Source organism: Dipodomys ordii, unplaced genomic scaffold, assembly GCF_000151885.1.
Source record: "Dipodomys ordii isolate 6190 unplaced genomic scaffold, Dord_2.0 Scaffold8, whole genome shotgun sequence".
In the NCBI taxonomy this organism is placed as follows: domain Eukaryota; kingdom Metazoa; phylum Chordata; class Mammalia; order Rodentia; family Heteromyidae; genus Dipodomys; species Dipodomys ordii.
The window spans coordinates 17,387,457-17,399,951 of record NW_012267224.1 but is presented as its reverse complement, the minus strand read 5'-3'; the positions used below and the strand labels follow the sequence as shown (position 1 = coordinate 17,399,951).

Genomic DNA, 12,495 nt, shown 5'->3' with positions numbered 1-12,495 from the left:
AGCTGCTATTAATGCTGTGGTTATTGTCTTAATTATGAATACTTCCTGTATGTTTTTCTGAGTGTACTGGATTACACCATAAAAAGCATCTTGTGTCCAGTAGTTTTTGCAAAAAGAAACTTTTTTCTCTTCATTTAGGTGACCACTAATTTTTACAGTGTAGTTTCAAGTATCAATCACCAGATGGCAGTATATAGTGGTTATTTCTCTCTCTCTCTTTTTTAATTGTGAAAATACCATACAGAAGGGTTACAATTACATGGGCGAGATAATGAGTACATTTCTTATCAAGCATTGTTGCCTCCTCCTTTGTTTCCCTTCCCATCCCTTCCCATACCCCCACTCCCCCACTTGGATCCCCTCCCCCCATCAAAGTTTTAAAGCTCATTTTTTTGACATAACGACTTGTACATCTCATTGTTGCAATGGGTCTACCTGTATCCCTATTTAAACGATTGTTTTCCCTTCCCCTCCACAAATTATATCAACATCAAATACAGTGAAAGCAGGGGTTATACTGTGGGGGAGGGACATACAAAGCAACAAAGAAATCATCTTATAAATACGTTAGAAACAATTGCATGAAAGAAAAAAAAACATTTGAATACTTATCTTGGGGTTCATTTCCCTAACATCAACTTATCTGACATTTTCTGCTTGACTCAGACATACACTAGTTATTACAAATAAGTGAAACCATGGGACCTATGTTTCTTTGGGCCTGGCTTACTTCACTTAATATAATGTTTTCCAAGTCTTTCCATTTCCTAACAAATGGGGCAATGTCATTCTTTCTGATGGAGGCATGGAATCCCACTGTGTATATATACCACAATTTCTTGATCCATTCATCTACTTAGGGGCATCTGCTTAGGTTCCATATCTTAGCTATGGTAAATAATGCTGCAATAAATGTATGTGCTGGTAGCTTTAGTGTGGTCTCTTCTGCATAGCTAGCAAGATCAATAGCAAGCCCACGGATTGGGAGAAGATCTTCACTAGCCATACAATGGACAAGGGTCTCATATCTAAAATATACCTGGAACTCAAAAATTAAATCCCCAACAACAAATCTTCAAAGAAACAACTGCCTGATATATAAGTGGGCTAAAAACTTAAAGAGAAACTTCACTGAAGAGGAAAGAAGAATGGCCAATAGACACAGGAAGAAATGCTCAACTTCTCTAGCCATAAAAGAAATGCAAATCAAAACAACATTGAGATACCACCTCACCCAAGTTAGAATGGCTAGAATCAAGAACTCTAATAACAACGGATGCTGGAGGGGATGTGGACAGAAGGGAACCTTACTGCATTGTTGGTGGGAGTGTAAACTTGTTCAACCATTTTGGAAAGTAGCATGGAGGTTCCTCAACGACTCCACCTAGAGCTGCCCTATGACTCAGCAATCCCATTTTTGGGCATTTACCCAAATGATTATATAGTGGTTATTATAATCTATGGTAGGTGCTTTGCCTTGTGGGGAAGTTAAGGTAAGTATCCCAAACAGTTACTGTCACCTTTAAGTCCTAGTGGCCATGCTACCACCATCTGACAGTAAATGGTCCTATCAAGGAAATAGACTGCAGAGTGCGTATATGTGTATGTGTGTGTGGGGGAGGGAGGGTGGTGGTGGTGGTGCTTAGCCTTGCACTCAGGGCCCCAAGCTCTCATAGGGCATTTTCAGTCATGGCTATCACTGTACTACTTGAGCTATACCTCGTCTGGAATTTTATTGATTAATTGGAGATAGAGTCTTGTAGATTTTTCTGCCTGGTCTGGCTTTGAACCATGAACCTCAGATCTCAGCCTTCTTACTACTTAGACTTACAAGCATGAGTCACAGGCAAGAGCCTGTGACTCATCTTTTGACTTATACATGAAGCACTGTCTCTGATTTGGGGCTGGCCATTTCTAATTTCTTCTATAAAGACAGCAGAGCATCTGCTAGCTACTTCTATCCATGCCTCAGTACCCAGTAGGGGCTCACTAAATCTGCTGAAGTCCATCTTGTTATATCATGACAGAGCAGAAACTACTACATGGTGCACGTATTGGAGAGAAAGTAGGGACCATGAGGTGAGTGTGTATGTTTGAGTGAAAGCTAGTGAGAGATATGGGAGGGGCTAGAGCATCTTCTTTTATCAGGGACCCACCCCTGTGATGACCACATGACCCCCTCACAACTGGCCATACCTCCCCAGCACTGTTATACCAGAGATTAAAGTGTGGCATGAGTTTGAGAGGAGACAAACCTTCAAACCAGAGCAGGTGGGAACATCTCTCTCCCCGAACAATCTGTGTTGCCTTATCACCTCATTTGTTTTCTCAGCTCTTCCAATATTGGCATAACCAAATGACCCATATACAATTTCCTCCGTTTGGAAGGAGGGGTTCCTGTTCCCTGCAGGACTTTGCCTAATACAGATAACATTCTGGCCCAAAGTGGCCTGGCTTAGGAGCAGTAGTGCCCTTGGATTCTGCAAAAACTGGTGTCATGTAACATATATATGTGCTGCACTTGCTGAAAATCACATTCAGGGGAGGTCAACGTGGGGGCATCAAGTGTGGTTGGACTTAGCTCCTTAATCAATGGCACTAAGATCCCTTTCCCAACACAGATCGGTCTGCTTTTCATGGAATGTCATTTCAGGAAAAGACTCCTTGCTTTCCTTGTGAGCTCCCATGCCCCTTTTTAGTAGACACTCTAAAATGACCACTGGGGAAAGTGTAAGCCATAAGGACCTGTACGCTCTCTTCCACAGTGTCATCAATGGGTGTGAGAGGTGGCTAATGAATACGTTTAGATGTTCTTTATATCTGTAAAAATGTGTAAGGTGCTAGCTCCTTCCCCAGCATCTGGATGGCGGCAGGAGATGACTTTTAATATGTCCCTCATGCCTGCCTCAGAAATGCTCCACTTACAGCTTCCGAAAAATATCGAAACTCTTGGGATTGATTATCTAGATATCTCCAAGAGCTTGCATGCTATTGGTCTATTGTTTTCCCTTGGCACCTTTGTGAACCACAGATACAAAAAATCCCTAAGTCCCTTATATAAAATAGCATAGCTTTTATAAACCTTACATATACTTTCCTTTATGTTTTGTTTTTGGTATAGGGAGAAACTTGCATCTAACTGAAATAACATGTGGGTTACTTATAATACCTAAGACAATATGAATGTTTTGTAATATTGTATTATTTAGGGAATAATGACAAGGAAGAAGCTTGCACAAATTCAATACCAGTGCAGCCATCAAAGGCTTAACTACATACTTCATACTAGCAGCACCTAATATTTTTTTCCAATACTTCCCATCAGAGTTTGGTAGCATCCAGAGACAAGAAACCCACAGACACAAAGGCCCAGGTACTCAGGTTGAGAAAATTTCAAAGTGTGGCTAAGACCACACTGAGAGAATAAGAGAGAGAGAGAGGGAAGGGAGGAAGAGGGAGAGGGAAAGGGAGACTGAGGGGAGGGGGAGGGGAGAGGGAAGGGCTCAATAAGCATGCAAAATGTCACATACAATCAGATTCTCATCAAGGATATGGAATTACATGTTTTCCCCTAAATCCTGGTACTTGGGTAGAATCCTGTCCATGGAACAACCAACAGACCATGCCATTCACACCAAGTTCCACACCAAGCAGACTAGCTGTAGTTGAAGTGGGGCATGACTCCTCGAACCCATTATGGATATGTGTACTCTGGAAAATTCTCAGGGAATACCAACATAGTTTACCCGAGCAGATGAGTTTTAAAGTTTTAAATTGAATGATTTTTCCCCCTTTCGCTTCTGTGTCTTTCATATGGGACTCAGTGGACCTTCTGTCATGATCACCACCATCATGACAGCGTGGTCTGAAAGAACTTGCCGCATAGCTCATTGAAGGCAGGTCACAGCAGGTCACAGCTGGAGACGTGTGTGTGTGTGTGTGTGTGTGTGTGTGTGTGATATGCCAAGAGTGCTCAGGGTAGGGCACTGTTTGTAAGGCTAATTTGCCTGACTTTGGTTTAAGTTACAAAGCAAGGTCATCATTGCTGGTTCTAGAATCCTACAGTGATGGCTAGGTGTCCCTTAAAAGTCATATGTTGAAGCCCTAACCCTATACGTCTGCATTTGTGGATAAGGCTCTTAGGATGTAATTAAGGCTAAACAAGATCATAAGGGTACTATACTAATATGACAGAATTGGTGGCCAAGAAGAAGAAGAAGAGATGCTGAATGTGGGGTTCATGCCTTAAATCCCAGATAGTCAATAGGTAGAGAGAGGAGGATTCAGGTCCAAGCCCCCTCTACTCGGGACAAAAATTATTGCCACTCTATCTCATAAAAACAGGCTAGGAGTCGTGGCTCATGTCTGTCATCTAGATACAGGGGAGGCAGAGGTAGGAGGTCACTGTCAGAGGCCCACTTCAGGCAAAAGCCTGAGACTGTAGCTGAAAAATAAACAAAAGCAGAAAGGACTGTGAACTTGTACTTGTAACATGGCCCTACCATACAGAATTGAACCCCAAAGTTTCTAAGTATAGTCAAAATGGTTCTTGCATTGAAAAGATGGAGCATGGTTTAGAGACCTTAAACATCCTGAGCACCTGCTGGAGGGAAGATGTTCTGCTAATTTCCAGGTGACAAAGGGGTAAAAGATCTCTTGTATTTGTTAAAGGACTCACGAACCACTCATGCAATATGTATTTCCTTAGCACCTATTATGGGCCAAGTACTGAATTTGGTTCCAGGGCTCTAAGCAGGGTTTAGAGTCCAGAAAGAGAGAGCCTTTTGCAAAAAAAGATGACCAAATATAGAGTTAAAAGTACTAGATTAAATGCATCAGGTAATGTGCTATATAGGCAAGTAGCTTGCTTATTAATTTGGGATGACTAGAAAAATCTTCTTGGTTAAAGTCAGTGCTCGCTTATTTCCACAGTGCCTTCCAGGGGGTTAAAATCTGAATCCCTATCACTCCCCCAACTCAACATTTCATAAGTGTCCAACCCCCTCAGACATTTAATGATGTAGCATAATTAAGGCCATGGTAAAAATGTCAAGCATACAGGAGTTTTCCTAATACATGCTTTCCATGTCTAGTCAATATCCTCATGACCTATGGATTCAGTTCTTGTAAATTCACCTACTTGCTAGGGTTGAATTGTAACCCCCAAATCAATACCCACAGCACTGGTATGGTCATTTGGGGACATTACACATAGAATGACTGAGAATGTGGTCTTGCTGACGTGGCTGTTCCTAGTTGAGCTCACATAAGCTGTCTACCGCCTCCTCTCAACCTTCGTACTATTTTCCTTCTGATTTACTTGTGCCACATTTTTGCATGTGGGTACTGTTCCCTCTTATGGTTTCACAGTTTAAAGTGGCCCAAGTAGAACGCTGAAGTGCTGTCTCCTGGTTCTAAGTTTAGGAAGTGCTGCGATGAGCCTTACAGATGCTCTTTCTCTGTGAACATTTGAGCTAGGTGTGTTTAGGAATACATTAGAGTGCCACAAATTCACTAAGATAAATGTATTGATAAATACACAGAAAGTGTTGGTACGTTGATCAGGTGATAGAAAGATGATGAGAACTGGGCAGGAACTCAGGCTTGCATTTGTCCTGGTGAAAGGGCTTCTTCACTGCGTCTTCATTTTAAGCAACGTATACAATTGAAGCATAGTGAATTGTCAGACCTGACTGTAGTAACTCCTTTAGAGCCAATGAGGATCTTATAAGGTAAGGATAAAGTCTTTCCTATTCCAAGCACAATCTTCTTGCATATCATCTCTTGTTTCTTTTCCTGCTCATACTAATCTTCTTTCAAATTATATGTTTCTGGATCAAGGACCTTGCTATTGGCTATTTCTTTGGCCTCTACTTCACCTGCTGGTTTAGGCATCTCTTATTATAGCCCCACATTACCTTTTACTTTACCTTTGACACAACTTAAATAGTTTTATTTTATTGTTTGTTGAGAGAACAAGTGAACGAAGAGCCAATAACCTGGCATCATTGAATGTGGGAAATTTGGAATGCTAAGAGAGAGTATCCTGTAAACATTACTTAATATTTATGGGTAACACTTGGTCCAGGATGTATCTGTGGGAGGTGATAGAAATGCAGCTGAAATGCAGAAGAATAGAATGCACAAAAGCAAGATGGCTATCGGCCTATTGTATGGCATGATACAGAGGCGCTGGGAGGTCTCTAAACTGCAGCACACATGAACCTCAAAGGATGATAAGGCTCTGTACACAGCGGGCAGCCATGGGAACAAGGACAGTGACCACATAGGCTACATTTGAGAAACAGCATGGGGGTAGGGGACATAAAGGTTGGATCCACTGGAGCCAAGTATGTAGAAGACATATGGTACTCAGATGGTGTTGAGATTTGGACTAAAGATGGAAATGAAGAGGGAGTTGGAGAAAAGAGCCAGAGAGAGATCAGTAGAAGGAAGGTATTCATCACTGTGACAAATACTAAGGGAAACAATTTACAAGGAGGGGAAGGTTGATTTTTGGCTTGAAGTTTGGTCTCAGAAGAAAAGTCGGCTAGTCCACTGCGTTGGGTCTGAGGCAAGGAAGAATATCATTATAGTAGGATGGAGTCTCATGGTGAACAGGAAGCAGAGAGGGGCACACCCAGAAGAAGGGGCCAGGAAATCCCCCACCCCCATCAAGGACCTACTTCCTCCTACTGACTAGCACTCCCCAAAAGACCTGCGGGAGATATGTCATATGGAAGCGCAACAACAAGTCTGCAACCCTAGGACCTGGTTCTTAAACTTGAGGGGATACTGTAGAAGCCTGCAGGGCTAGGCCTCATCCCCAGAGCTTCTGATGGAGGAAGTCTGGGATGGAACCTGAGGAAAGGCATTTCTAACAAGTCCTTAAAGGACGCTGATGCTATGAGAACCATTGTTCTGGGGACATGGAGTTTAGTGGAGAAACTGTTCAGCTGCCCAGATTGGAGACAGACAGACCACAACTCTTTCAATGTGAAGGATTTGGTTGGATTATGCCTCATCATGCAGGTTCTAGGGTTATCTCCCCAAGCAAGAACAAAAACATGGGATTTCTACTGAAATCTGAATGCATCAGAAACGAACAGGTTTGGGCAATTGCTCTGCTGACATAAAGGTTTTAGTAAAAACTACAATGCAAAAAAAAATATCTGAGGGCTGAGAAAGTGGCTCAGTGGTAGAGTGCTTGCCTCGCATGCATGAGACACTGGGTTCGATTCCTCAACACCAGGTAAGCAGAAAAGGCAGGAAATGGCGCTGTGGCTCAAGTGATAGAGCACTAGCCTTGAGCTGAAGAGCTGAGGTTCAGCAGGCTCAGAGTTCAGATCCCACCACTTACAAAAAAATAAAAAATCTGTATTACTGAGCGATAAAACAATTTAATGGAACATGGAAAGAATAGACTTTTTCCAAAACTTAGACAAAAGAAAACAGCTTACCTGTTGGGGAGATTGCCCATTGGGTTGCTCTTACAGTTTAACTTCTCTTCCTGCAACAACAAAAAAATGGAAGATTGAGGTCTGCTCATTACCACCTTTTTACATCTGGCTTGCTGGATGGGAAGGGGGCGGAAGGCAGCCCTTCCTGAGGATCAGCGGCCATCATGAGGGGATGGAATTCATGGTCTGGAAGAGAGAGCCCAGCAAAGCAAGGGGTTTGGTATGTGTAGACTTGAGTTTGGACACCTGTCTCTTAGCAATCAATTAACAATTAGCTGAAATTTCATAGCTCCACTTACAATGAGATTGAAGTGGCACAACATGTATATTCTTTATCCCGTGTGTGTGTGTGTGTGTGTGTGTTAATTATTCTATAACTCACAGCTATGAAGTAGTCTGGATTGGCACAGGACCAGAAAGAGACAGACTGCATGGTTGTTAGAGGTTTGTTGATGGAATCCTGGAGCTGTGCATCAGCAGGAGAGCATATGGCCACTTAAACAGTAGTAAATAAGACTGTCCCAAACTTGGTGGGACCAACATGGCTTCGTGATAATGGCATATTCATGTCATGCAGCTGGTGTATGATACAGCTGAAACCTCATGGGGCAGTTTTCCCTTAACCTAGGAAAGTCCCAACCCATTCCTTGAATTTTGCCCTTTCCCCCTCCATAATCTTCCCATTAAAGTTTGCCTCTGAGTGGAGCTGGCTATTCAGTATCCCTGCTGAGAACACCTGAGGAGCCTCACGTTCCCAGGAGAGCACGCACCCTTTCTCTTTGTTAGGCTTCAGTGTTCTTCCAGTTCCTTACTTTCTCTGCTCTCTGAAATCTTTTCTTAGATAGTGACAAGAACCTAGAAAAACTGAGTATAGGGCTCCATTTTCTTAGCTCTGCGACCTCCCTGGCTCCACCACTCCACCCAGCAACAAACCAAAGCCTGACTGGTTGTGTCTCTCAACATGAGGATTTACCTGGAGGATGAAGATGCACTCCAAGGAAAGAGGTGAGAAGACAGAATCGTAGGGTTTGCCCTTCTGTATGAAGGAGGTGGAAAGTTTTTGGCAGTAGAAGGAGCAGTAGAAACATTTGAGAAAAGAGCAGCCGGTCCCGTGCACCAAAAGCTCTGCATCAGATAGAAGGCAATTTAAAAAACAGGAGCCTTGGGGCTGGGAAGGTGCCTCAGTGGTCGAGTGCTTGCCTTGCATGCCTGAGACCCTGGGTTCGATTCCTCAGCACCACATAAGAAACAAGCCGGAAGTGGCGCTGTGGCTCAAGTGGTAGAGTGCTAGCCTTAAGCTGAATTGCTGAGGGACAGCGCCCAGGCCCAGAGTTCAAGCCCCACGACTGGACCCTCCCCCAAAATGGGAACCTTCTCTCCCTTCACTTTTATTGTATTCCTTGTAGAACCAAATCCCAGGTCCATCTTTGTGGACACATCCCTGTCTTACTGGAACAGGCCCTTATTTTGCCTGTGAATGATAGCATTTCCACAGAGAAGCCCCAAGGCCAACGCTATACTTTGAAAGGTGAGCAAACAGAGGATGTGAAGGTTAGAAACTCACACAAGCTGAGAATCCACACCATGTTTCCTGATCTCTTACCTCAGATAAATTGACTCCATACAACCTTTTGTTTTAGTTTTCAATAACGAACTGACCCGTTAGATGCTACTATTAGGATGTTGGTATAAGTAATGAGAAGTTACATAGCCTGTCGGATGTTAAGGATTGAGAGTATGCCATCTGGACAGCTTGTTCTCCTTGACTTGGCAAGAAACTTGTGTGGTGGGGAGTCAGATATTACAAGCAGTGGTAAGTGCTTCAAGGGAAGCCAGCTGGATATGACAGATTTGTACGACAAAAGAAGGGAATTAGGTTGGCCATTATGGCTTACTCTTACTACCATAATCCTAGCAACTGGGAAGATAGAGATTGGTGGTGGTGGGGGACTCACAATATGAGGTTAGTTTAGGATATTCCACTTCAATCTCTCATGGCTACATGTAAGGATGTATACCCAGCATTCCAAGCTACAGAGAAAGCACAATGACTAGACGCAGTGGCACGCATCTGTCAGGTAAGGTACATGGGAAGCAGAACTAGGAGGATCATAGTTCAGGCTGATCTAGGCATAAGCAAACAAAAAGAAAGAGAAAAGAAGAAACAAGGCCAGTCAGTTCAATTCCCAGTGCTGCCATGAAAAATAAGAAAACATATGAAAAGCCTTATTACAAGTATTCTTATTTCTTGGAAACTGACCAATGAAAGGAAAGATGACGAGTCCACACATAGGGCAGTGGGAAGCGTATGGGCAGTTTTTGAAAAGTCAGGCCCTGAGTTCAGCGTTTTGTTGAAATGATAGACGAGAAGATGACATGGGGAAGGAGGTAGACAAGGCAGGCATCCAACTGCCTTCCATTAAAAAAAGAAAAGGTACAGATCCCCAGGGAGCGCGACAGAGCAGGTAAAAACAGAAAGCTCAGGATGTGAAATAGCTGACCTGGTAGGTGGATAGTTTGGAAACTGAAGACTTAGCCCAGTTTAGATGCTAGAATCCGTAAGTGCCTGAGGAAAACAGGAGTCAAGAGAGACAGGCTCAAGATCATATGGGGCATGCAATTCTCCCCACCTCTCTGTGCATTTGTTCCTGCAGACTTCGTGAATGGGGTTAGCAGAAGTAAAGTAAAAGCGGGCAGCTGCCATTCTGCTGCTCTTCCTCTTTCTCCCTCCCTTCCCACCCTCACCCTCCCTCTTTCTCTTTCTCTCTCCTTCTTCCCTTCCCTCTTTCCCTCTCTCCCTCTTTCTTTGCTTCCTGACTGATGTACTGAGGACTTGGTTCTCAGCTGGAGGATCTGATCACTGAGAGGCGATTGGATCTTGTAGGATCTAACCTAATTAATGGATTGACTTCTTGATAGAGTCTTAATGAGATGTCATTATTGGGAGGTGGTGGACAACTGGGAGATGGAGCTTAGTTGGAAGAAGGAGGTCTCTAGGGCTGTGTCTTGGAAAGATACACCTCTATATAGAGGAGGACAAGACCTCCTCACCTCTCATTTCTTCTCATCACTACGCTATGCATCACTATGAAAGCATCTGTCATCACCTGTGCCTGGAAGGGAAATTTCTGAGCAAAGAAAGATGAGGGTAAATGACACTAACATTCACATGTGAGTGGCTCACTGGTCGGTCCTTCCTTCTTTCCTCTTTTTTCTTTCTCTCCTTCCTTCCTTCCTTCCTTCCTTCCTTCCTTCCTTCCTTCCTTCCTTCCTTCTTTCTTTCTTCCTTTCTTTCCTCAGTATGTTAAGCATGAATTGGCACGAACACTAGATGCAAGAATTCACTTTTCCTTGTACTTGGAAAATGCATTTAGTGTACCTTCTGTTTTCCTCTGATGGGTTTCCCCAACCCTACCCCCAATTCCCAAGCTGGAACAATATCTGAAGAGAAAGAGAAGATCTCACACAGTGCTGCTTTCTCTTAACAAGCTTTGCAAGCTTTGCAGCATCTTCCTTGGATATGGTTCAGCTGGGGTCGGCCCCTTATTCCAAGAGGAATTTCTGGTCCCCACACAGGCGCCTTTGTTGACGGAGCTTATGAGAATTTAACCACCATTTCACATAAGGAAATATCTTTTCCTTTCCTTGTGTGAAGTCATGATCAAAGAAGACGGTCATCGAAATCAAGGAAACAAAACCCTGATTTATATCTCCAATTGCAGAAAGAAGAAACAAGGAAGATCCTCATTCCTTAAAGCACAATCATCCACAACACAGAGTGTAAAATTCACTCATCTGAAGGTGGATCTGAAAATTTAGTCCATGCTAAATTAGCTGTACTTAGTATATGAAAAGTTGTGCCACATTACTAGCTCAATATATAGCTGAAGCTGTTACCAGGGTCTCCAGCCCTAATGCCTTGCTCTGGGTCCAAACACTTGCCTGCAGTGAGAAAGTTATGTATGAAAAAAAATGGATTTATTTGCAGCTTTGGCCCCAAATGAGCAAGTTTCTTAGTCTTCTCAGTCTTGCCTGCAGCTGTGTCCTAACAAAAAAGAAACAAAAGCCAGGTAATACACAGATGGGAGGAGCTTTTCTGGAGTCCGGTCCATCCCTTCCAAAGCTAGCCTCAAACTCACCATCTTTCAGGTGCCAAGTATTTTAACTCAGTACCCAGCACAGAGAAGGTATTCAATAAATTCTTAGCTAACTGGACCTGAAGATCTAACCTCCAACTTGGATTTAATGATAAAATGGTGGGATTGAGGGAGTAAAGCCTAAGGAAAGCTGCTAGTCAATGCCACAGGTATGACAAAACCAGTATGGATTCCTATAGCCTTCCTGAAAATTAGTTGTGTCCTAATTACCTGGGATTCATGATGCCCTAGAAATTAGTGTTATCAGCTTATCTTCTTGGGCAAGTGCTCTTTATATGTTTGTGTAAGACTGCAGCAATGACATGGAACTTAAAATTATATAATTTTTGAATGGAGCCAGGTAACTGCTTAAAGATAATGAAACAATTAGAAAGCATCATTCTTGAAGGATGGATTTGCAAAAATAAACACAAATAAACAGATACATAAATAAACTATTTTTGTATCGGTTATGATGTCACCTTGCTTTCTTAAATGCCATGGACAGGCAGGGGAGGGACAACCAGCTAACTAGTACTCTTTGCCCCTGAGAGCCAAATCATGAGACCAAGAACTTGCTCGAGGTTTCCTTTCAGTATCGTTGATGACAAGTTGGCTTGTCCTAAGAAAGACTTGAACATATCCTGAATATTGAAAATAGAAAAGAAATATTTTGGCATGATCATCACTAGGAATATGTGTGCTGTATGTATTTCCTGCCCTTATGTGGCCACCCAGTTTCCAAATGCTTAGCAGATGTGACAGACCTCTCCCAGGAGAGGTGTAGCTTATCCAGGTATTATTATTTTTTATCCCTTCAGAAGCACAAAAAGCAATTTTCCAGAAAATACAGTGTTTTCTTTGCCCTTCCTCCCTCCCTCCCTCCCTCCCTCCCTCCC

The 12,495-nt window shown here is 43.0% G+C and overlaps 1 protein-coding gene across 1 annotated transcript in view; it reads right to left on the bottom strand.

The window, feature by feature from the left end:
• The window catches only part of LOC105980238 (chromosome unknown open reading frame, human C4orf19), a 66,157-nt gene that overhangs the window by 10,562 nt on the left and 43,100 nt on the right, over positions 1–12,495 (bottom strand). Inside the window, exon 2 of the mRNA XM_013008980.1 lies at positions 7,461–7,510. The gene's annotated coding sequence lies outside the window, so the exon portion shown is untranslated. The remainder of the gene's footprint in view (positions 1–7,460; positions 7,511–12,495) is intronic.